The 25,225-nt window shown below is 40.1% G+C and overlaps 1 non-coding gene across 1 annotated transcript; it reads left to right on the top strand.

The window, feature by feature from the left end:
- Nucleotides 1–20,848: 20,848 nt before the first annotated feature.
- On the top strand, nucleotides 20,849–20,956 carry LOC112788360 (small nucleolar RNA R71). The gene has a single exon (XR_003195727.1). It is a non-coding gene; the product is annotated as a small nucleolar RNA R71 (small nucleolar RNA).
- Nucleotides 20,957–25,225: the final 4,269 nt, after the last annotated feature.

Raw genomic sequence — 25,225 nt, 5'->3', positions numbered from 1 at the left:
CGAACTCACTAGTTCATCAGTTCTCAATTCATATATCTTTCTCCTTTCTCACTCCCCGAAACCCATCTACAGTACACCAGAAACCTAAGCCTCCGTTCTCTAACTTTTCAAGGTATAACCAAATTAAATCTCCTAGGACCTTTCCCATGTTTTGATATTCGAAAATAAGCCAAAAATTCTTAAATAGGTATTACAGAAGTTTACAAGCTTGTTGGGAAAGTGAAACAGTTAAAAACAAGAATTTAGTTGAAAAACAGGGCATGTGCGTACGCACAGGGGTGTGCGTGCGCACGCCCAAGAGGATTTTCAAAATGTGTGCGTACGCATAGAGGTGTGCGTATGCATAGAGGTGTGCATATGCACAAGTGTAAAATTTTCCAATTTTGTTCGCTTGCACAACGCGTGCGAACGCCCTCAATAGAATGCACCTTCAAACGTGTGTGTATGCACAGGGCTGTGTGTGCGCACAGCTTGCAAAACTTCATTGGTTGTGTGTGCACACCGAGCATGCTAGTGCTCTCACTAGTAGTCACATCCCCGTGTGTGCGTGCGCATAGGTTCGAAAATCCACGGGGTGTGTGATACGTGAAAATTAGACTTCACGTGCAAACGGCAAGTATATCGGGTCGTATCAAGTAGTAAAACTCACCGGATTGAGGTCGATCCCACGGAGATTGGTGGATTAAGCAACTTTGGTTAAATGGTATTTTAGTTAAGCAAACATTGTTTTGATTTCATGAGATTTGAATGCTTGAACGAAATTGCAAGGAGTTAAATGACAGGAATATTTAAAGAACTGAAGTAATGAAGGCGAATTAAATGACTGAAAGTAAATAACAGAAACTTAGATTGCAAGAAACTTAAATGACATAAAAAGTAAATTACAAGAAAGTAGAGTACTGAATTGTAGAGAGTAGAGAAGTAAATTGCAAGTAATTAAAATTGAATCTAAATGGCAGGAATGTTAAATTGCTTGAATGTAAAAGGGAGTTGGGTAATGGGTATTCAAAATAACTAAAGAACAAAAGAAATGAGAATTAATGATGGAAGAGATCATTAGGGATTAGAGATATAAATTATCATGAATTGATGATGATCACCTCCTTCTCAATCATGGGTATAGATCCATGGCGGATTGTGAATAATTGAATTCCAATCTCTTGGTAACTCAATTTCTCATCAACACAATCAATTGCCACTCTTGTGATCTAATTGTTCATGAGAAGAGATGAAGCTCATTAACTAATTTTTCAAGCCACACAATTCCCAGGATCTCAACCAAGGGTGGTTACATCTCACATACCAACCCAAAGTGTATTAATCAAGGAAATTATGAAAGAATGAACTCTAAACTGAATTATGTGACTCCTTTCTCAAGTTCATCACATAATTCACATAGATTCAACCCCTCTCTCGATGGTGATTGAATCTTTGAAGAACAAGAGTTTCCTCTTGGATGAACCACTTGAATTAAGAAGGAGAAGAAGAGTTATTAATTCATTCAAATAAACAGAGCTCTTCCCCCTAATGAAAATGGGGTTTAGTGAGTCATAGCTCCAATTTCAACAACAATTGCAAAGATGAAAATTAAACTAAGTGCAGGGAAGAATGAAGAAGAAGAAGAAGAAATTCTTAAAACTGAAAGTTCACGTCCAAATAAAACAAAATTGCTTTCTGGTATATCCTCTCTTCCAATGCAGTAAAAGTAAAAGTAATGAAAACTAGTATAAAGGTAAAAGTGTCTAAGAATCCCTAAAGTACAAAACTTTTCTCTATTTATACTAGTCCTAAAACTCATTGAGAGGTTCTAAATTGGGTTAGCAATTTGGGCTTTTTCCTGTTGAATTGGCTGGCTCATTGGAGTGGAATTTGCTAGCCTTTGAAGAGAACAGAGAGAGCAGAGCTTGTTCACATCATTTTTGGCCCATTGGGCACGTTGCTGGCAAACACGCCTATGCAAATGCAAGTTAGCAACGTGCTTGTGGGTTTCCTGGGCTGGAGCTTCTTACAAGGGCGTTGCCAACTTGGTTTCCAAGTTGCCAACGTGCTTTCTGCTCCTTGGATTCAATTCTTGTGCTTGTTTTTGGAGCTTAAATTTGCCTCTGGTTTGAGCTTAAATTTTGTGCTCTACTATGGACCATTATATATGGTTGGAAATCTCTGAATGTCAACTTTCCAACGCAACTGGAAGCACCTCAATTGAATCTATATAGCTCAAGTTATCCTCCATTGAAGAGGGTAAGGTCAGCCTGCCAAAATCGCACACGTTTTTGGTGAACACGCCTTTGTTCTTCCAAGTTGCCAACGTGTTCAGATTCTGAAGCTCTAAATGAAGCCAGCTTTTGAAGCTTCAAACGAATGTCAACTCTATATTATGATATATGGTTGGAAAGCTCTGAATGTCTACTTTTCAATGCCGTTGGAAGAACTTCAATTGAATCTCTATAGCTCAAGTTATACTCCATTGAAGGAGGGAAGGTCAGGCTACCATGGTCACGGGCGTTGTTGCTGAACACGCACCTTTTCAGCACGTTAGCAACGTGCCAGCCCCTGCCCCCTTGCTCCATGCTTGCTTCCTGGCGTTTCCATTACACACGCCTATGAACCCAGCGTTGGCAATGTGATTGAGGCTTGGAATTGCCCTCCAGGATTTCCTTCTAGCTCTAAACCTTGCTTGCAACGTTGCCGTTGAACACGCCTTTAGAATCTGGCGTTGGCAACGTGCTAGCCTCCTTCCCTGGACCAAGCTTCCTCCTTGGCATTATCATTGGACACGCCAATGCATCCTCAGGTTGGCAACGTGCTCGAGCTACCATCCAGGGCTATCTCCTTCCTGAACCAAGCTTTGCTTGCTGCGTTACCTTGGAACACGCCTCTAGGAACCAGCGTTGGCAACATGCTCTCCAGGGCTGCCTCCTTCCAGGCTTTGCTCCCTGGCATTGCCTTGGAACATGCCAATGAATTAGCATGTTGGCAATGTGCTCAAGCATAGAAATGCTCTCCATGGTTGCTTGGCGTTTCCATCAAGCACGCCCATGCTTCCAATTTTGGACAACGTGCTCGAGGCTTAGAAGTGCTCTCCATGGTTGCCTGGCGTTGTTAGTGGACACGCCAATATGTTTCTGAGTTGGAAATGTGCCAAGTCCTTCCCAGAATCACTCTCTAGGGTTGCTGGCGTTATCACCAAACACGCCAGTAGTAACCCAAGTTAGCAATGTGCAAGTCCTCTGCTTCCTTACCAAGCTTGATGTGTTCTCAAGCCTTCTTGCTCCAATTCTTACTCCATTGCCTTCTCGCTTCATTATCTATCATTAATCATAGAAACTTCCTCAAAGTTTTGCCATTCTATGCAATCAATTTCAAGAGATTCATTCACATCAACTTGTTTATTAACTCCTTGAATCATTTGCATGAATTTGGCTACAATTAACCTAGTCCTTGGTATTTTTATGCATGGGAGTAAAACTCATCAAAGTGCTTGTTTATTTCAAAGATAATGAATGAAAATAAGCTAAAACTAACTAAACTAGCTAGCTAATATAGTAAATATGCGAATGCATCACAATACCAAACTTAAAATGTTGCTTGTCCTCAAGCAAAAGATAAAGGAATTTGACAAGGGAATTTAAGATGCAAGAATTGAATGTCATAACAGAGAAGACTTCTTTCATGGAATGTGTCATCGTCCTCATTAGTGTAGTCATTTGTTTAGTCCAAATGATCAAGGCTCATCTAAGTTCTCTAGTTAAGATACTTGCTTCCATACTAGTTTGGCTAGCTTTGGTAGACTCTTTTTCATTGCCGTAACATATAATCCTCAAACTATTCTGTTTCTCCTCTTCTTTTTCAAGTTTTCTTTGTTTCAATTGAGCTAAAAATCCTATCTTAAGGCGGCTCTTTAGCATAAGCTTTCAATCAATAATTCCAAACCAGTTGGTTTAAGTTGTTAAGTGTTGAAACACTCTTAAAGATTTACTAACTCAAGCCTCTCTCCTTAACACATTCAATCTCAGGCATATAACTTGAAGTTTTCTTTGGATAGTGGTGTCCAGCACCACTTTGGGTTGCTAAATGTTCTGTTATAGGGCTACTCTTCATGGTGAGTTTTCAATCAATAATCCCGAGTTAGTTAACTCAAGTTACTGGGTGGTAAAGCACCCCTCGAATTTACTTGCCCAAGTATATCCCCTAACATCAATCACCACAGACACATATCCAAAATTCTGTCATTGATGCCTAGTTGTTCAATCTTTGTTCTTTTCTTTGTTTCTCTTTTTCTTTTCAGCTCTTTTTTTTTTTTTGTATTACTTCATTGTCAAGGATCTTTATATCTCTAATTTCTAGAGTCTTATTACCACTAACCAACTAGTCTTATGTGAGCAAGCATCTTAACCCCTTTTAATTTCTTGAGCCATGATCTATTCACAATGAAAACATGTATACTAACACTTTTATGAGACCTACTTATTCTTCTTAAGCTGGATTCCTCTCTGTTTTTGTTCAAACCACATCTTTTATTCCATTGGAAAGTAAAAGAAACTTAAGACAAGCATACATTCCAAGCATATGAGTGATACATGGAATAAGCAACATATATGAAAATGCATTACTGTAAAAGAAAACAGCTTAGAAGGTATATCATGTTTCAGACATACATCTTCTTTATTTATTAAAGCACTAAAAAAAACTTCACCACCTTTAAGCTTTGTGCCCCTTTCCTTTGCTTGATTCTCCTTGCTTTCCTTTGTCCTTTGGATCTTCCCTCTTTTTTTTTTCTTACTTCTCCTTGTTGTTTTGGCATTAAGTCCTCTGCTGTCCACATTCCTGTGCTTATCATTTTGTCTCTTAGCCTTTGATCATTAAACTTCACCCTTGCAATCTCTTGTTCTTCTAACACCTTTTGTACTTCTCCAAATGTTTGGATTTTTGGGTCTAACACTGGGAGTGTTCTACAGATGTAGCTGAGCTTTTCTTGAGTGGTCATATCATATTCAACTCTATCTCTATGTCTTGCCTCCCTAAACATTCTATACTCACTTTGTGTCTTATGGAAGGAACGTTGTCTGTCATCTATCCCTTGGATGAACTCCCTTGGTTGAGCTTGCTCTTGCATCACTCTACTCATGGATTTTTCATATTCAGCAGCTGAGTTGTTGATGGCTTCATGTATTTTGACAAATTGCCCCTTTTGTTGTTCCATCATACAAGTTTGAAATTCCCTTTGCTGATCCATCCATTGAGCTTGAGCTTCTCTTTGCTGATCCATCAATTGCCAGAAGTTCCTTTGTTGTTGGGCTTGTTCCTCTTGGCTTTGTTGAATTTGTGAATATTGCTCAGTAAGTCCTTCCAAGGCAGCTTGAAGTTGGTTCATGTTTAGAGTATTTGGTTCCTCTACTTCTTCTTGCTCCTCCTCTTGCATTGCTTCCCTCCTTTTCTTTCTTCTTGCTAGAGGCTGCCTCTCCAATTGGATTGTGGTGCCATACTCCAATCTTTCCTTGGTGATAGGCTTCCTAATGGACACCACGTCTGTATCTTCAAACTCTTCAAGAGGCACTCCAGCCTCTTCACATAGCCGCAAAATAGTACTAGGATGTCCTAGCCAACTATCTTGTTTGACCTTTTCAGCTATGTCAATGATGTTCTTGGCTATAACTTCTCCCACATTGATCTCTCCTCCTTTCATTATGCAGTGGATCATTATTGCTCTATTCACTATCACTTCGAAGTTGTTTGAAGTAGGGATTAATGACCTCCTCACTATATCGTGCCATCCTTTTGCTTCAGGTATGAGATCACCTCTTCTAAGTTTGAGTGGGAGTCTATGTGAATCCAATACCCACTCAGTGCCTATTTTGCATAAATCACTTAGCACATCCTCACATATTGTGTCATGTTCAACCCTTTCCTCATAGCTAGGTTGTTTGAACCTTTTAGGCTCGGTCTTTAGCACCCTATTGATGGTGTCTGGGCTAAAGTCGACCACTACTCCTCTTACAAAGCTCATGTATGGTTCTTCATCATCAAATTCTCTTATGACATTGGCATAAAACTCATGAATGAGAACCATGCTTACTATTTTAGGTTGATCACAAATAAGCTCCCATTTCCTTTTTCTAATCACCGTTTGTACTTCGGGATACTCTTCTTTTCTTAGCTTGAAAGGTACCTCCGAGACAATGTCTTTGCTTATCATCCAACCAAAGAAGGTGCGTTCATTGTGTTTGGACTTGAACCTTCTTTGATCAAATGTGGCTTGCTCTTCTACCGGTTGCTTGTCCTTTCCCTTCCTAGCTCTTGATGATGAGGCCATTGAAATTCAATTGTGAGGGTCGAATATTCCTCAACACTAAACTTAGAGGAATGCTTGTCCTCAAGCATACAAGAAATGTTTATGAGTGAGGCTTAGAATGATAGATTCACAAAGTAAGAAATAAGAGCTCGGGAGTGGTTGTGAAGGGGAGTGAAGAAGGAGGAAGGTTCGGGTAGGCTAAGGAAATTGGTGCATTATGAATTAAATGTGTGTGACTAGGAAAGGATCACGAGTTTGCTTAGCAACTCTTTGGCTTAAGGCTGAAATTTGTGAGGCAAAGATGATGAGAAGATTGAGTGTAGCTGTGTGATTTTCGGACTATATGAATTGATGAAATGTGGTGATGGTGAGTAGCATATATATATAGGGATGAGTCAAAGTGATAATTGGTGGTTGTTGTGGGTGGTTGAACCAAAATTTATGATGGAGGGTTGATCTTGATGGCTCGGTCAAGACATGGGGAACATGAATCCTCTTAGCTAATGCACGTTGACGTGTTCTTCCTAATGCACAAAACCCAAGGCACATGTGACTTCTCCTTTCTTGTGTGTGTCCGTGATCTTCCATTCAAGATTCTCCCATCACTTCTTTCTTTCACTTCCCTGCAGCAAAAATACAAAGGCATTTCAATGAGCTATAATGCATAAAAGACAAAGAAAGTAAATTTTTTTCGGTTACTTTCATGTGCCTAAAGGAAATGACTTCAATTGCATTTTCTAATTCAGCATTTGTGTAAGTGTGTGGACACCAAACTTAGTCTGTGAATAAGTGTTGCAAAAGAATTTTGCACATATTTTAAGGTTGGTCACACCAAACTTAGTGCCTTTCATACACTTCATGCTAATTATTCTTCATTCCTTTAAATGCACATGATATAACCTCTTATTTATCATCACTAAAGTATGAATTTAAAAGAAAAATCCTGTGCATGGGTTGCCTCCCATGAAGCACTTGTTTATTGTCCTTAACTTGACATTGCATCTCCCTTGCTCATGTTAACAAGTGCACACTTTCTTCCTTGCTCCAGGAACCACCAAGGTAGAGTTTCACCCTATGACCATTGACTATGAAAGTCTCTCTTGAGGCTTCATCAAGCAATTCCAAATAACCATGGGGGATACTCTTGTTATGGTGTATGGACCAGTCCATTTGGATCTAAGCTTCCCAGGGAAAATCTTCAGTTTAGAGTTAAAAAGTAGCACCTTTTGGCCTAGTTCGAATGTCCTTGGAGAGATCTTCTTGTCATGCCACTTTTTTGCTCTTTCCTTGTATATTCTGCCATTCTCATATGCCTCAAGTCTGAACTCCTCTAACTCATTGAGTTGTAATAATCTCTTCTCTCCTGCTGCTTGGGCATCTAGATTCAAGAGTTTTGTAGTCCAAAAAGCTTTGTGTTCAAGCTCTACAGGCAGATGGCATGCTTTCCCATATACTAGCTGAAATGGAGATCTCCCTATAGGGGTTTTGAATGCTGTCCTATATGCCCAAAGTGCATCATCCAGCTTCCTTGCCTAATCCTTTCTTGTTGCTCCTACAGTTTTCTCCAAAATTCTCTTTAGCTCTCTGTTTGCAAGTTCAGCTTGTCCATTTGTCTGTGGGTGATAGGGTGTGGCCACCTTGTGGGTTACTCCATATCTATGAAGGAGAGAGTTCAATTGTTTATTGCAGAAGTGGCTTCCTCATCGCTTATAAGTCCCTTCGGTACTCCAAACCTAGTGAAGATGTTTCTCCTTAGAAATTGCAATACCACACTAGCATCACATGTAGTGGTGGCTATTGTCTCTACCCATTTTGAAACATACTCCACTGCCACCAAGATGTATTTGAATGTGTAGGATGGAGGGAAAGGTCCCATAAAGTCTATTCCCCATAAATCAAAGAGTTCTACTTCCAAGATGAACTTCTAAGGCATCTCATTCTTCTTTGTCAAACCTCTTGTTCTTTGGCATTCATTGCAATGACTCACAAATTCTCTAGCATCCTTGAAGATAGAGGGCCAATAAAACCCACTTTGGAGGGCCTTTGCAGCAGTCCTTTCAGCTCCAAAATGGCCACCATAGCTTGAATTGTGACAATGCCATAGTATGTCCTTCATTTCAACCTCCGGCACACATCTTCTAATCATTCCATCTGGGCATCTTTTGAATAGGAAGGGCTCATCCCACAAGAATAACTTAGCCTCATGTAGCAGCTTCTTAACTTGTTGCCTTGTGTACTCTTGTGGAATACTTCTTCCTGCTTTGTAGTTGGCCATGTCCGCAAACCAAGGAGTTTGTTGAATTTGCAAGAGGTGCTCATCTGAAAAATTTTCATTCACTGGTTGGGAGGTGTCTTGACTTGTCCCTTGTGGCAACCTTGATACGTGGTCAGCAACCTGATTCTCACTTCGTTTCCTGTCTTTTATCTCAATGTCAAACTCTTGTAGGAGTAGTATCCATCTAATTAGCATTGGTTTGGCGTCATGTTTTGACATTAGATACCTAAGACCAACATGATCAGTGTACACTAAAATTTTTGATCCAATCAAATATTGTCTAAACTTATCAAATGCATATACCACGGCTAATAATTCCTTCTCTATTGTGGTATAATTCCTTTGGGCTTCGTTTAATACTTTGCTTGCATAGTAGATGACATGGTGCTTCTTGTCCTTCCTTTGCCCTAGCACAGTACCAATTGCAAGATCACTTACATCACACATGAGTTCAAAAGGCAATTCCCAATTTGGGGGTGTGATAATTGGTGCTGTGATGAGCTTAGCTTTTAGAGTCTTGATAAACCCATATTTTATGATATATATTGTGCTCAATTCAAGAGATTTATTCAATCCTTCACCCACTTATTCATGAAAATTGTATGGTTTTACTTTTTCTTCCTTATTATGTGATATATGTGAAATACATGTTTCTTATGCTTTGAAATTATTTATTTTAATTATCCTTTATTACCATTCGATACCGTGATTTGTGTGTTGAGAAGTTTTAGATCTTCTAAGGTAGAAATGACTTAAAGGATGGAAAGGAAACATATAAAAATGGAAGGAAAGCACAAAATGGAGTTTTTGAAGAAACTGGCAACGACGCGAACGCATGGACGACGCGGCCGGATGCCTAGCGCGAAAAGACAGTGACACGAACGCGTGACTGACGCAGATGTGCGCCATGAGCAGAACACAGATGACGCGTACGCATGACCGAAGCGAACGCGTGACAAGGAAAACTCCAGATGACACGACCGCATGACCCACGCGGACGCGTGGCAGACGCCACGCACCAGAAATTACAGAAAACGCTCCCAACAATTTCTGAAACCCTTTTTGGCCCAGATCCAAGTCCAGAAGGCACAGATTAGAGGTTATGAAGTGGGGGAATGCATCCATGAAGAAGAAGGGATATCCAATTATTCACTTTTCATAGTTTAGATGTAGTTTTTAAAGAGAGAGGTTCTCTCCTCTCTCTTAGGTTTTAGGATTAGGATTTCTTATTATTTCAATTTAGTATTCCAACTCCTTATCAGGTTCAATATTTCTTTTACTTTATATTTCTCTTTTACCTCCAGATATTTTAATGCTTTCCTTTAATTACTTTTGTTGCCAAATTGGCTTATGAACCATTCATGTTTAGATTTGAATTTCTATTTAATATAATTTGAGGCATTTCAGTTTATTATTGCTTTCTTTTATTTATGCTACTGTTGCTTCCAATCTGAAGACATTTTTATTCGAGTAAGTTTACTTTTCTCCTTTTGGCTTTGGTTGATTAATTGGCAACTCTTGAGTTATCAAACTCAACGTGATTGATAATTGTTGTCTTTGCTAATTGAATTGAACTTCAATAATTCCAGTCCTTTCTTAGGAATTGACTAGGACCTGAGGATCAAACTGATTAGTCACTTGACCTTCCTTTGCTTTAGTAAAGGCTAACTAAGTGGGATTAAATCTCAATTCTCATCACCATTGATAAGGATAACTAGGATAGGACTTTTAAATTCTCATACCTTGCCAAGAGTTTATTTTACAGTTATTTATTTATTTTATTTGCCATTTAAATTACTTGTTCCTTACTTTCAAAACCCCAATTTACAAAACTCATAACCAATAATAAGAACATACCTCCCTGCAGTTCCTTGAGAAGACGACCCGAGGTTTGAATACTTCGATTATCAATTTTAAAAGGGGTTTGTTACTTGTGACAACCAAAACGTTTGTAAGAAAGGATTTTTGTTGGTTTAGAAGCTATACCTGCAACGAGGATTTATCTGCAAATTTTTAGACCACACAAAATGGCGTCGTTGCCAGGGAATTGCAAACGTGTGCCTTACTATTGGTTATTGTAAATATTTTTCTTTTATTTGTTTATTTGTTTTTGTTTTTTCCTTTTATTTTTATTAGCTACTATGAATTCTCACCTCTCTCGCTTTGAGTTTGGTTCTAATATTGTTGAAGGGAATGGAAGTTATAGCAGGAACATGCATCAAGGTCAGAGCAATCAAAGATGGATGGAGCCAAGAGGATCTGATCAACCTTTTAGGCAACAACACCCTCCAAGATATCATGGGCAAAGACCACTCTATAATGCATACCAAGCTGATAGATATGGTGGACCCCCTTGTAATTACCAACAAGCCCCACCCTGTACTTATAGACCATCCTCTCAACATAGATTTGAACCACCACACTCACAAGTTCCTTTTCACCATTCACCATCATATGACCCTTATCTACCACAATCCCAACTCCAATCCACTTACTCGCAAACACCACCACTTTCCTGTGTACCATGTCCATATCCATCACCTCGAGAATCACAGGCTTGCCTCAAGGAAACAATAGATTAACTTCATACAACCCTTCATCAGCTGGAGCAAGCAATATATCAATTATCTTCCAGACGTTTAGACACTCAAGGAACTCCAATAGCTTTATGTGGAGAATCTAATGACAAACGTAGCATGAAGGAGACACTGGAAACCCCAGTAGGCAGTAGTGAGCATCACTTTATTCTGGAACAATTGGAGGAAGCTCAAATTATCCAAGAAGAAGAAGTACTGGTTGAAGATTTAGGAGATGCTGAACCTCCATGGGAATCCAGAGTTGTGAAAAATTCTGTCAAGGACGTTACAATTAATGCTAAGGAGGGTAGTGAACAACCCCCAAAGCGGGTATTTCATGAAGAACTAGACGGAATAACCCAAGACGCAAGTTTCCTTGATGATGATAGTCACAAGTCAAGTTCTCCTAGTAATGAACTTGCATCCGCAAGTGAATTCTCCGAGATTGAAGAATCTTCCCCAAGTGAATACGAAGATGATGCGGAGGTAGATTTCTCTCAACCTCCAGTTTATGACTTGAGTGATGCGGAAGATGTCGAAGACTTTGATCAAGACGTCGTTGCATTTGAAGAAGTTTGCAAGAAAGTGGAGGAATTCGCAGAAGATCACAAGGGAGTAGAACTTACAGAACCACTGGAAACACCTATCCCAAGGCCATTACCACCTAATACAAGCTTCAAGTGGGTACAATCCTTAACCTTTATCTTTACTTTTCCACTTGAATATTGTTTGCTTGAAACAGATGGACAGCTTAGAGCTCTCTGCGGCTATAAGAGTAAGAGGGAAATGGCTCGTACTCAGAGCTGGTGCACAAGGTTCAATAAGGTTCCACGCTTCAATTCGAAGTGCACGGATTGGTATCATGTTCAATCGAATGGATCTCGGAAAACGTTTGATCATCTTGGTGAGAATCTAATTTCTAAACCGCCCGGATGGAAGCATATAGATCAAGACAAAGGCGGATTTAAAAGCAAAGTTTGGGATCCTGGAAAATATTCTGATGTTCATCACCCCGGGAGCCTGAGAACCTGTTTGAAGCTGCTCAAAAGCTTCACATGCCTAGTTTGGGACCCTGGAGGCTGTTGGCATTCCAAACATTGGTGGAGATTTCTGGATGAATTTAAGCATAAGCCGCCATAACAGGAAGCTCATCCAATGTCCAACTTAAGGACTTTAACTAAAAGTGCTAGGTGGGAGACAACCCACCATGGTATGGTCGTTTCTCTTTCAATTTTTATTTCGTACTGTTTGATTTTATATTATATTATTTTTTTACTGAACCTGGATGTTATTCATAGCATTTGCATTGCATACTGCATAATCGCATACCTGCATACATAAAAAAAAGGGGCGTGCGACGCGATCGCATCGCTAAAGCGTTCGCGTCAGTTGCGAAAAACACCTTCCACGCGTCCGCGTCAATATCCAATGCCCAGAAATCTGGGCTGGAATCGTGCGGTTGGTGTGCATTTAGCACAAAACAGCCCACGCGCTCGCATCCCTGACGCAACCGCATCACTTACGAAACATCCATCCCACGCGAAAGCGTGAGCGACACGTTCACGTCGCGTGGATTGCACAACACCCCAATGGAGACAGAGAGTTGCGCTGAAACGACGCTGGAATTCTGCGTTTAGAACCCATTTCCAGTGACGCGGTCGCATGCCTCACGCGACCGCGTCATTCATCCATTTATCCATTCCATGCGATCGAGTCATTCACGCGATCGTGTCAAACCCATTCCACCCTAGCCACGCGATCGCGTGCTCCATGCGTTTGCGTGGATTCAAATTCACTAACCCCAGTGACATGAAACCCTATCCCCCCTCCCGGCGTCCCCATTCTTCTTCCCCAACCCCCTCTGCTCTCTCTCCCTCCTTCTTCTGCACTAACCTCCACCCCAACCACCTCCCTCGCCCACCAGCCCCAACTGCGATGCCACCCCCTCCTTCTTCCTTCCCCCTCTTTCTTCTCTTTCTCTTCTCTTCTTCCCTCCACCACCGCTGCCCCTCCGCGGCCACCACCACCACCACGCCATCACCACCGCCCCTCCCACCACCACCAACCTTACTCACATTCTTCTTCAACCACCCCCCTCCACCAGTCACCCCACCCGAAACCCCCTGCCACCACAAACAGCCGCCCACCACTACCACCGCGCCGCCGTGCCCCCTCTCAGCACCACCATCATACCCCCGCCATCTCTCAGTTCCCTAGCTTAGTTCATACGCCTACCAGGTTCCGCCGAACGCCACCTTTCTTTCATTCATAATTATTTGCATATTTTTTCAGTTATGTTTAAATTTAGAATAGTTAGAGATCTATGTTGTAGTGGATTCTAGGTGGTTAGGTAGCTAGGATGTGGTTAGTGGATTTAGACCTGATTCATTGCGCTGTTCTTGCTACTTGTTTTCTAATTTTTGCAATTCTGCTGTTGCTGTGATGTTAGTATTGTTCATATGATGTTCTTACTGTTCATGCTGCTATTGCGACTGCTCTTTCATGTTCATATTATTTATGCCTATTTGCAGATCTGTTTTAATTTATATGAACTATTCTGCTTGTTGTTTATTACCCGGGAACATCCAATTTTAGCCGGAATGCTGCCCAATTTTTTGTAAATTGTTTTGATATTCATTCATGTTTTAGTTTTGGCAATTTGAATTTGGCACTCCTCAGCTTTTACCAACCTAATTCATGAATGTGTGGGCCAGCATTCCTACTCATCTGTTTTCCTGGTTAATAAATCGCTTTATTGATGATTAGATTTCAATTTTTGCTATTTTTATATCTATATGAATCATCAACAACCTGATTTCCTTACTTGAATATGAGTTGACTGTTGCTTAAAATTGTGAAATTCTTGTTACTTAGAAACCAATCATCATGCCACTTACTCTGACTTTCTTTTTACTAACTCACTGTTTTCGCTTTCTAACCTCTTTTTCAATTTTAACCACTTTTCACTTTCTAACTTCCCCCTCTGCTTTTTGACTAACTCTTTCAACTTTTTAACTCATGGCATGATTATTACTGCTCCTAATTAACAAGTATTCTCCTTATAATACCTTTTGGATTGTAATTTCTCATCTCAGCTTTTTAACTCCAACACAATCCAAAATGCATAATTATTCAACTCATTTCATAATTCTACTGCTCCTTTGCCACTATGTGCTTATCTTGCTATTTGTCTACTTATTTTTCTGTTTTTATTATATCCTAGATTTCTGTTTTTCAAGATGTCTGACCCTCAAAGAAAAGGAAAAGGCAAGGCTACCACCGGCAAACAGAAAAGAGATGAATCCTCTATGTCAATCCTGGAGATTATGCATGATGACTCCTGGCGGGAAAAGCACATTACCCCGCAGGAAAAGGCTGACCAGCTCCTCCCTGCCAATGATCCAATTAAGTTTGCAAACTGATACTATGAGCTGAAGTATCCAGTGTTTGCTACCTCCAGAAATCTGTACCTGGAGCGGACTTTGAAAATTCTAGAAGAACTACAGCAGTACACCTCCGATCAGATCAAACAAAGAGGCTGGTTCTTCTTGGAGAGAAACCTGACTGAGGTAAATGCTTCTTGGGTAAGAGAGTTGGTAGGCGAAATTGTGATCATCAACAATGGCGCCAAAGGACTTGGAGCTCTTAAACATGAATCACACTTTGTCACAATTCTGCACAACTAACCAGCAAGTGCACTGGGTCGTCCAAGTAATAAACCTTACGTGAGTAAGGGTCGATCCTACGGAGACTGTCGACTTGAAGCAAGCTATGGTCACCTTGTAAATCTCAGTCAGGCGAATTCAGATGGTGATGGAGAATTGATAATTAAAAGATAAATAAAACATAAAATAAAGATAGAGATACTTATGTAATTCATTGGTAGGAATTTCAGATAAGCGTATGAAGATGCTTTGTTCCTCCTGAACCTCTGCTTTCCTATTGCCTTCTTCCAATCATTCATACTCCTTTCCATGGCAAGCTTTATGTTGGGCATCACCATTGTCAATGGCTACTTCCCGTCCTCTCAGTGAAAATGTTCCAAATGCACTGTCACCGCACGGCTAATCATCTGTCGGTTCTCGATCATGCTGGAATAGGATCCATTGATCCTTTTGCGTCTGTCACACGCCCAACAATTGCGAGTTTGAAGCTCGTCACAGTCATCCCTTCCCAGATCCTACTCAGTATATCACAGATAAGGTTTAGACGTTCCGGATCTTAGGAATGGCCACCAATAATTCTAGCCTATACCACGAAGGTTCCAATCTGAGATTAAAAACCCAAGAGATACGCATTCAAGCCATTGCTAGTAGAACAGAGGTGGTTGTCAGGCACATGTTCATAGGTGAGAATGTGATGAGTGTCACGGATCATCACATTCATCAAGTTAAAGAACGAATGAATATCTTGGAGAAGAAATAGACTTGAGTTGAATAGAAAGACAATAGTACTTTGTATTAATTCATGAAGAACAGTAGAGCTCCACACCTTAATCTATGGTGTGTAAAAACTCCACCATTGAAAATACATAAGAACAAGGTCTAGGCATGGCCGAATGGCCAGCCTCCAAACGTGTCTAAGATAGCATAAGACTTATCAAAGATCGATAGTGTGTAAATACAATAGTATAAGGTCCTATTTATAGAGAACTAGTAGCCAGGGTTTACAGAAATCAGTAATTAATGCAGAAATCTTCTTCCGTGCCCACTTGGTGTGTGCTTGGGCTGAGCATTGAAGCTTCCTTGTGTAGTGACTTTTCTTGGAGTTAAACGCCAGCTTTTGTGCCAGTTTGGGCGTTTAACTCCAGCTTTTGTGCCAGTTTTGGAGTTAAACGCCAGAATTCTTGAGCTGACTTGGAACCCCAGTTTGGGCCATCAAATCTCGAACAAAGTATAGACTATTATATATTGCTGGAAAGTCCAGGATGTCTACTTTCCAACGCAATTGAGAGAGTACCAATTGGGCTTCTGTAGCTCTAGAAAATCCACTTTGAGTGCAGGGAGGTCAGAATCCAACAGCATCTGCAGTCCTTTTTCAGCCTCTGAATCAGATTTTTGCTCAGGTCCCTCAATTTCAGCCAGAAAATACCTGAAATCGCAGAAAAACACACAAACTCATAGTAAAGTCCAGAAAAGTGAATTTTAAAGAAAAACTAATAAAAACATAATAAAAACTAACTAAAATATATTAAAAACATACTAAAAACAATGCCAAAAAGCGTATAAATTATCCGCTCATCACAACACCAAACTTAAATTGTTGCTTGTCCCCAAGCAACTGAAAATCAAATAGAATAAAAAAAAAAGAGAGTATACAATGAATTCTAAAAACATCTATGAAGATCAGTATTAATTAGATGAGCGGGACTTTTAGCTTTTTGCTTCTGAACAATTTTGGCATCTCACTTTATTCCTTGAAGTTCAGAATGATTAGCATCTATAGGAACTCAGAATCCAGATAGTGTTATTGATTCTCCTAGTTAAGTATGTTGATTCTTGAACACAGCTACTTTATGAGTCTTGGCCGTGGCCCTAAGCACTTTGTTTTCCAATATTACCACCGGATACATAAATGCCACAGACACATAACTGGGTGAACCTTTTCAAATTGTGACTCAGCTTTGCTAGAGTCCCCAATTAGAAGTGTCCAGGGCTCTTAAGCACACTCTTCTTTTTGCTTTGGACCTCGACTTTAACCGCTCAGTCTCAAGTTTTCACTTGACACCTTCACGCCACAAGCACATGGTTAGGGACAGCTTGGTTTAGCCACTTAGGCTAGGATTTTATTCCTGTGGGCCCTCCTATCCACTGATGCTCAAAGCCTTGGATCCTTTTTATCACCCTTTCCTTTTGGTTTAAAGGGGTATTGGCTTTTTCTGCTTGCTTTTCTTTTTTTTCTTTTTTTCGCCTCTTTTTTTTTCTTTTTTTTTGCAAGCTTTTCACTGCTTTTTCTTGCTTCAAGAATCAATTTTATGATTTTTCAGATCATCAGATAACATTTCTCCTTTTCCCATCATTCTTTCAAGAGCCAACAATTTTAACATTCATAAACAATCAAATTCAAAAATATGCACTGTTCAAGCATTCATTCAGAAAAACAATAGTATTGCCACCACATCAAGATAATTAAACTGTTTTAAAATTTGAAATTCATGCACTTCTTTTTCTTTTTCAATTAAAAACATTTTTCATTTAAGAAAGGTGATGGATTCATTTTCATAGCTTTAAGGCATAGACACTTAGACACTAATGATCATGTAATAAAGACACAAACATAAATAAACATAAAGCATAATTTTTGAAAAAACAAAAAATAAAGAACAAGGAAATTAAAGAACGGGTCCACCTTAGTGATGGCGGCTTGTTCTTCCTCTATGTCAATTCCAGCTGAATTGCAAAGGTGACAAATGAGATGAGGGAAGGCTAACCTTGCCACAGTGAAGGACTTGTCCGCCACTTTGTAGAGTTCTTGGGATATAACTTCATGAACTTCTACTTCCTCTCTAATTATGATGCTATGAATCATGATAGCCCGGTCTATAGTAACTTCAGACCGGTTGCTAGTGGGAATGATTGAGCGTTGGATGAACTCCAACCATCCTCTAGCCATGGGCTTAAGGTCATGCCTTCTTAGTTGAACCGGCTTCCCTCTTGAATCTCTCTTCCATTGAGTGCCCTCTTCACAGATGTCCATGAGGACTTGATCCAACCTTTGATCAAAGTTGACCCTTCTAGTGTATGGGTGTGCATCTCCTTGCATCATGGGCAAGTTGAATGCCAACCTTACATTTTTCGGACTAAAGTCTAAGTATTTCCCCCGAACCATTGTAAGCCAATTCTTGGGGTCCGGGTTCATACTTTGATCATGGTTTTTGGTGATCCATGCATTGGCATAGAACTCTTGAACCATTAAGATTCCGACTTGTTGAATGGGGTTGGTGAGAACTTCCCAACCTCTTCTTCGGATCTCATGTCGGATCTCCGGATATTCGCCCTTTTTGAGCTTAAAAGGGACCTCAGGGATCACCTTCTTTTTGGCCACAACTTTATAGAAGTGATCTTGATGCACCTTTGAGAGGAATCTCTCCATCTTCCATGACTCGGAGGTGGAAACTTTTGCCTTCCCTTTCCTCTTTCTAGAGGTTTCTCCGGCCTTTGGTGCCATAAATGGTTATGGAAAAACAAAAAAGCTTTAGCTTTTACCGCACCAAACATAGAAGGTTGCTCGTCCTCAAGCAAAAGAAGAAAGAAGAGAGTAGAAGAAGAATAAATAGAGGAGATGGAGGGGATTAGTGTTTCGGCCAAGGGGGATAGGTAGTGTGTATGTTGGGTGAAAATGAAGGAGTGAAGATGGGTTTATACAGGAGTGGAGAGGGGGTGTGGTTCGGCCATTATGGGTGGGTTTGGGTGGGAAAGTGGTTTGAATTTGAATGGTGAGGTAGGTAGAGTGATATGAAGGATGGATGTGAGTGGTGAAGAGAATGGGGGGATTTGATAGGTGAGGGTTTTGGGGAAGAGGTATTGAGGTGATTGGTGAATGGGTGAAGAAGAGAGAGAGAGGTGGGGATCCTGTGGGGTCCACAGATCCTGAGGTGTCAAGGATTTCTCATCCCTGCACCATGTGGCGTGCAAAATGCCCCTTGCTGCCAATCCTGGCGTTAAACACCAGGCTGCTGCCCATTTCTGGCGTTTAACGCCAGCTTCTTGCCCATTTCTGGCGTTAAACGCCCAGAATGGTGCCAGACTGGCGTTTAACGCCCATTCTGCTACCCTTACTGGCGTTTAAATGCCAGTAAATTTCTCCTCCAGGGTGTTCTATTTTTCATTCTATTTTTCCTTCTGTTTTTACTTTTTCAATTATTTTTGTGACTTCACATGATCATCAACCTACAGAAAACATAAAATAACAAAAAAAAATAGAAATTTAACATAGATGAGTAAAAATTGGGTTGCCTCCCAACAAGTGCTTCTTTAACGTCAATAGCTTGACAGTGGCTCTCATGGAGCTTTACAGATATTCAGAGCAATGTTGGAACCTCCCAACACCAAACTTAGAGTTTGAATGTGGGGGTTCAACACCAAACTTAAAGTTTGGTTGTGGCCTCCCAACACCAAACTTAGAGTTTGACTGTGGGGGCTCTGTTTGACTCTGTATTGAGAGAAACTCTTCATGCTTCCTCTCCATGGTGACAGAGGGATATCCTTGAGCTTTAAACACAAGGGAGTCTTCAGTCACTTGAATGATCAATTCTCCTCTGTCAACATCAATCACAGCTTTTTCTGTGGCTAGGAAGGGTCTGCCAAGGATGATGGATTCATCCACACACTTCCCAATCTCTAGGATTATGAAATCAGCAGGGATGTAATGGTCTTCAACCTTTACCAAGACATCCTCTACAAGTCCATAAGCCTGTTTCTTTGAATTGTCTGCCATCTCCAGTGAGATTCTTACAGCTTGTACCTCAATAATCCCTAGCTTCTCCATTACAGAGAGAGGCATGAGGTTTATACTTGACCCTAGGTCACACAGAGCCTTCTCAAAGGTCATGGTGCCTATGGTACAAGGGATTGAGAATTTTCCAGGGTCTTGTCTCTTCAGAGGTAATTTCTGCCTAGTCAAGTCATCCAGTTCTTTGATGAGCAATGGAGGTTCATCCTCCCAAGTCTCATTACCAAACAACTTGGCATTTAGCTTCATGATTGCTCCAAGGTACTTAGCAACTTGCTCTTCAGTTACATCTTCATCATCTTCAGAGGAAGAATACTCATCAGAGCTCATGAATGGCAGAAGTAAATTCAATGGAATCTCTATGGTCTCAGTGTGAGCCTCAGATTCCCATGGTTCCTCTTTAGGGAACTCCATGGAGGTCAGTGGACGTCCATTGAGGTCTTCCTCAGTGGAGATCACTGCCTCTTCCTCCTCTCCAGGTTCGGCCATGTGAGACGTGTTCATGGCCTTGCACTCTCTTTTTGGATTTTCTTCTGTATTGCTTGGGAGAGTACTAGGAGGGAGTTCAGTAATTTTCTTACTCAGCTGACCCACTTGTGCCTCCAAATTTCTAATGGAGGACCTTGTTTCAGTCATGAAACTTTGAGTGATTTTGATTAGATCAAAGACAATGGTTGCTAAGTCAGAGTGGCTCTGCTTAGAATTCTCTGTCTGTTGCTGAGAAGATGATGAAAAAGGCTTGCTATTGCCAAACTTGTTTCTTTCACCATTATTGTTGTTGAAATCTTGTTGAGGTCTCTGCTGATCCTTCCATGAGAGATTTGGATGATTTCTCCATGAAGGATTATAGGTGTTTCCATAGGGTTCTCCCATGTAATTCACCTCTTCCATTGCTGGGTTCTCAGGATCATAAGCTTCTTCTTCAGAGGAAGCTTCCTTAGTACTGCATATTGCTGCTTGCATTTCAGACAGACTCTGAGAAATCATATTGACTTGTTGGGTCAATATTTTATTCTGAGTCAATATGGCATTCAGAGTATCAATCTCAAGAACTCCTTTCTTCTGATTTGTCCCATTATTCACAAGATTCCTTTCAGAAGTGTACATGAATTGGTTATTTGCAACCATTTCAATGAGTTCCTGAGCTTCTGCAGGCGTCTTCTTCAGATGAAGAGATCCTCCAGCAGAGCTATCCAATGACATCTTGGATAATTCAGACAAACCATCATAGAAAATACCTATGATGCTCCATTCAGAAAGCATGTCAGAAGGACATCTTCTGATCAATTGCTTGTATCTTTCCCAGGCTTCATAGAGGGATTCTCCTTCCTTTTGTCTGAAGGTTTGGACTTCCACTCTAAGCTTGCTCAATTTTTAAGGTGGAAAAAACTTTGCCAAGAAGGCATTGACTAGCTTTTCCCAAGAGTTCAGGCTTTCTTTAGGTTGTGAGTCCAACCATGTCCTAGCTCTGTCTCTTACAGCAAAAGGAAAAAGCATAAGTCTTTAGACTTCAGGGTCAACCCCATTGGTCTTGACAGTGTCACAGATTTACAAGAATTCAGCTAAGAACTGATGAGGATCTTCCAATGGAAGTCCATGAAACTTGCAATTCTGTTGCATTAGAGAAACTAATTGAGGCTTATGCTCAAAGTTGTTTGCTCCAATGGTAGGGATTGAGATGCTTCTCCCATAGAAGTCGGGAGTAGGTGCAGTAAAGTCACCAAGCACCTTCCTTGCATTGTTGGCATTGTTGTTTTCGGCTGCCATGGTTTCTTCTTCCTTGAAAAGCTTTGTTAGGCCCTCTAAAGAGAGATGTTCTTTAGCTTCTCTTAGCTTTCTCTTCAAGGTCCTTTCAGGTTCAGGATCAGCTTGAACAAGTATGCCTTTATCTTTGTTCCTGCTCATATGAAAGAGAAGAGAACAAGAAAGTAGGGAATCCTCTATGTCACAGTATTGAGATTCCTTGAGGTGTCAGAGGAAAAGAAGAATAGAAGGAGGAGGTAGATAGAAGAGAATTCGAAGATATAAAGAAGGAGGGAGTTTGAATTGCACCTTGAGGAAGAGTGTTAGTCCTTTAAATAGAAGAATGTGAGAAGAGGGGAAGAATTTTCGAAATTAAAGTAAAAGATTTTAAAAGAAATTTTGAAAATTTGATTGATGATTTTCGAAAACTAAAATTGGGAAAGAAATTAAGTGATTTTTGAAAAAGATTTTGAAATTAGAAATCAAAAAGATATGATTGAGAGTTAATTTTGAAAAAGATGTGATTGAGAATATATGATTGAGAAGATATGATTGAAAATCAATTTAGAAAAAGAAAGTTTTTAAAATTAAAGTTGATTACTTGACTAACAAGAAATTAAAAGATATGATTCTAAAATTTAAAGTTTGATCCTTTCTTAATAGGCAAGTAACAACTTGAAAATTTTGAAGTAAATCTTTAATTATAACAAGGATTTTCGAAAATAAAAAAAATGGAAAGAAATCGATTTTGAAGAGATATGATTGAAAAGATGTGATTTGAAAAAGATTTGATTTTGAAAAATTATGAAGATTTTAAAAAAATTTTGAATTAAAAACAAAATCTTCCCTCTTGTGTCCTTCTGGCGTTAAACGCCCAGAATGGCATCCATTCTGGCGTTTAACGCCCAAAATGCTACCTTTTTGGGCATTAAACGCCCAGCCAGGTACCCTGGCTGGCGTTTAAACACCAGTTTTCCTTCTTCACTGGGCGTTTTGAACGCCCAGCTTTTTCTGTTTGATTCCTCTGCTGAATGTTCTGAATCTTCAATTCTCTGTATTATTGACTTGAAAAGACATAATTTTGAAATTTTTTTTGAATTTTTAATGATGAGAAATAACAACAAAAAAATACAACTAAGATTAAATAAACAATGCATGCAGGACACCAAACTTAAGAATTTTCATATAAGAGACACTAAGAAATTGAGAATGCATATGAAAAATAATAAAACATACAAAACAAGAGAATTTAAAGATCAGAGCAATGAAATCATCAAGAACAACTTGAAGATTAATGAAGAACATATTGCATGTTTTCGAAAAATGCAAGAAGAATGCAATTGACACCAAACTTAAAAATTGATACTAGACTCAAACAAGAAATATAAAATATTTTTTATTTTTATGATTTTATAAACTTTTTTGTGGATTTTCGAAACTTATATGGAAAAAGAAAATAAAGAGAATCAAAACTTTTAATGAGAATTCCAGGAATCATGCAATATTAGACTAAAGCTTCAGTCTAACAAGATTAGACATGTTTGGCCAAGCTTCAGCAGGACATTACATTCAGCAGCTAAATTGATGAGAATCAATCAGCTTTTATGATGATAAGAACATCACCTTAAAACTCTAGAATTCATCCTTAAAAATTCTGAAAAGTACCTAATCTAAGCAACAAGATGAACCGTCAGTTGTCCAAACTCGAACAATCCCCGGCAACGGCGCCAAAAACTTGGTAGGCGAAATTGTGATCATCAACAATGGCGCCAAAGGACTTGGAGCTCTTAAACATGAATCACACTTTGTCACAATTCCGCACAACTAACCAGCAAGTGCACTGGGTCGTCCAAGTAATAAACCTTACGTGAGTAAGGGTCGATCCCACGGAGACTGTCGGCTTGAAGCAAGCTATGGTCACCTTGTAAATCTCAGTCAGGCGAATTCAGATGGTGATGGAGAATTGATAATTAAAAGATAAATAAAACATAAAATAAAGATAGAGATACTTATGTAATTCATTGGTAGGAATTTTAGATAAGCGTATGAAGATGCTTTGTTCCTCCTAAACCTCTGCTTTCCTATTGCCTTCTTCCAATCATTCATACTCCTTTCCATGGCAAGCTTTATGTTGGGCATCACCGTTGTCAATGGCTACTTCCCGTCCTCTCAGTGAAAACGTTCCAAATGCGCTGTCACCGCACGGCTAATCATCTGTCGGTTCTCGATCATGCTGGAAAAGGATCCATTGATCCTTTTGCGTCTGTCACACGCCCAACAATCGCGAGTTTGAAGCTCGTCACAGTCATCCCTTCCTAGATCCTACTCAGAATACCACAGACAAGGTTTAGATGTTCCGGATCTCAGGAATGGCCGCCAATAATTCTAGCCTATACCACGAAGGTTCCTATATGAGATTAGAAACCCAAGAGATACGCATTCAAGCCATTGCAAGTAGAATAGAGGTGGTTGTCAGGAATATGTTCATAGGTGAGAATGATGATGAGTGTCACGGATCATCACATTCATCAAGTTGAAGAACGAATGAATATCTTGGAGAAGAAATAGACTTGAGTTGAATAGAAAAATAATAGTACTTTGTATTAATTCATGAAGAACAGCAGAGCTCCACACCTTAATCTATGGTGTGTAGAAACTCCACCATTGAAAATACATAAGAACAAAGACTAGGAATGGCCGAATGGCCAGCCTCCAAACGTTTTTAAGATAGCATAAGACTTATCAAAGATCGATAGTGTGTAAATACAATAGTATAAGGTCCTATTTATAGAGAACTAGTAGCCTAGGGTTTACAGAAATCAGTAATTAATGCAGAAATCTTCTTCTGGGCCCACTTGGTGTGTGCTTGGACTGAGCATTGAAGCTTCCATGTGTAGAGACTTTTCTTGGAGTTAAACGCCAGCTTTTGTGCCAGTTTGGGCGTTTAACTCCAGCTTTTGTGCCAGTTTTGGAGTTAAACGCCAGAATTCTAGAGCTGACTTGGAATGCCGGTTTGGGCCATCCAATCTCGAGCAAAGTATGGACTATTATATATTGCTGGAAAGACCAGGATGTCTACTTTCTAACGCAATTAAGAGTGCGCCAATTGGGCTTCTGTAGCTCCAGAAAATCTACTTTGAGTGCAGGGAGGTCAGAATCCAACAGCATCTGCAGTCCTTTTTTAGCCTCTGAATCAGATTTTTGCTCAGGTCCCTCAATTTCAGCCAGAAAATACCTGAAATCATAGAAAAACACACAAACTCATAGTAAAGTCCAGAAAAGTAAATTTTAAATAAAAACTAATAAAAATATAATAAAAACTAACTAAAATATATTAAAAACATACTAAAAATAATACCAAAAAGCGTATAAATTATTCGCTCATCAAGAGTTCTACTGCAATTATTTCAAGACTTCCCTGGATGCGGTGCACCTCAAAGGGAAACAGATACTGGTCACTAAAGAGGCCATTGAGGATATTCTGCGCCTTCAGCCTAAGTCAGATCAGCCTGACGGTTACCAAAGGGCTGAAGTGGATATGAGGTTTCTGAGATTCGACTGGGATGCTGTCAAGGAGAGGATAGCCCTTGACCCTACTGTCCCATGGGTCATGGGTAAGAACACCACCATGCCTAAGGGAATCAAGCTGATGTATCTAAATGATGACGCTCGGCTCTGGCACCAGATTCTGAGCAACTTTGTTATGCCGAGCACTCATGAGACGGAGCTGCCTGCCACTATGATCACCCTTCTCTGGTGTATGATGGAGGGTAAGGACCTGTACCTCCCACGATTCATCCGGCACTTTATGGCCAGGGCCCATGTCAGAGGCACCCTTTCTTTCCCTTACCTGGTCACCCAGCTAGGCCACCGAGCTGACGTGCCTTGGGA

Source organism: Arachis hypogaea, chromosome 20, assembly GCF_003086295.3.
Source record: "Arachis hypogaea cultivar Tifrunner chromosome 20, arahy.Tifrunner.gnm2.J5K5, whole genome shotgun sequence".
NCBI lineage: Eukaryota > Viridiplantae > Streptophyta > Magnoliopsida > Fabales > Fabaceae > Arachis > Arachis hypogaea.
The sequence above is the reverse complement of the archived record's forward strand: the minus strand, read 5'-3'. Positions and strand labels throughout refer to the sequence as shown.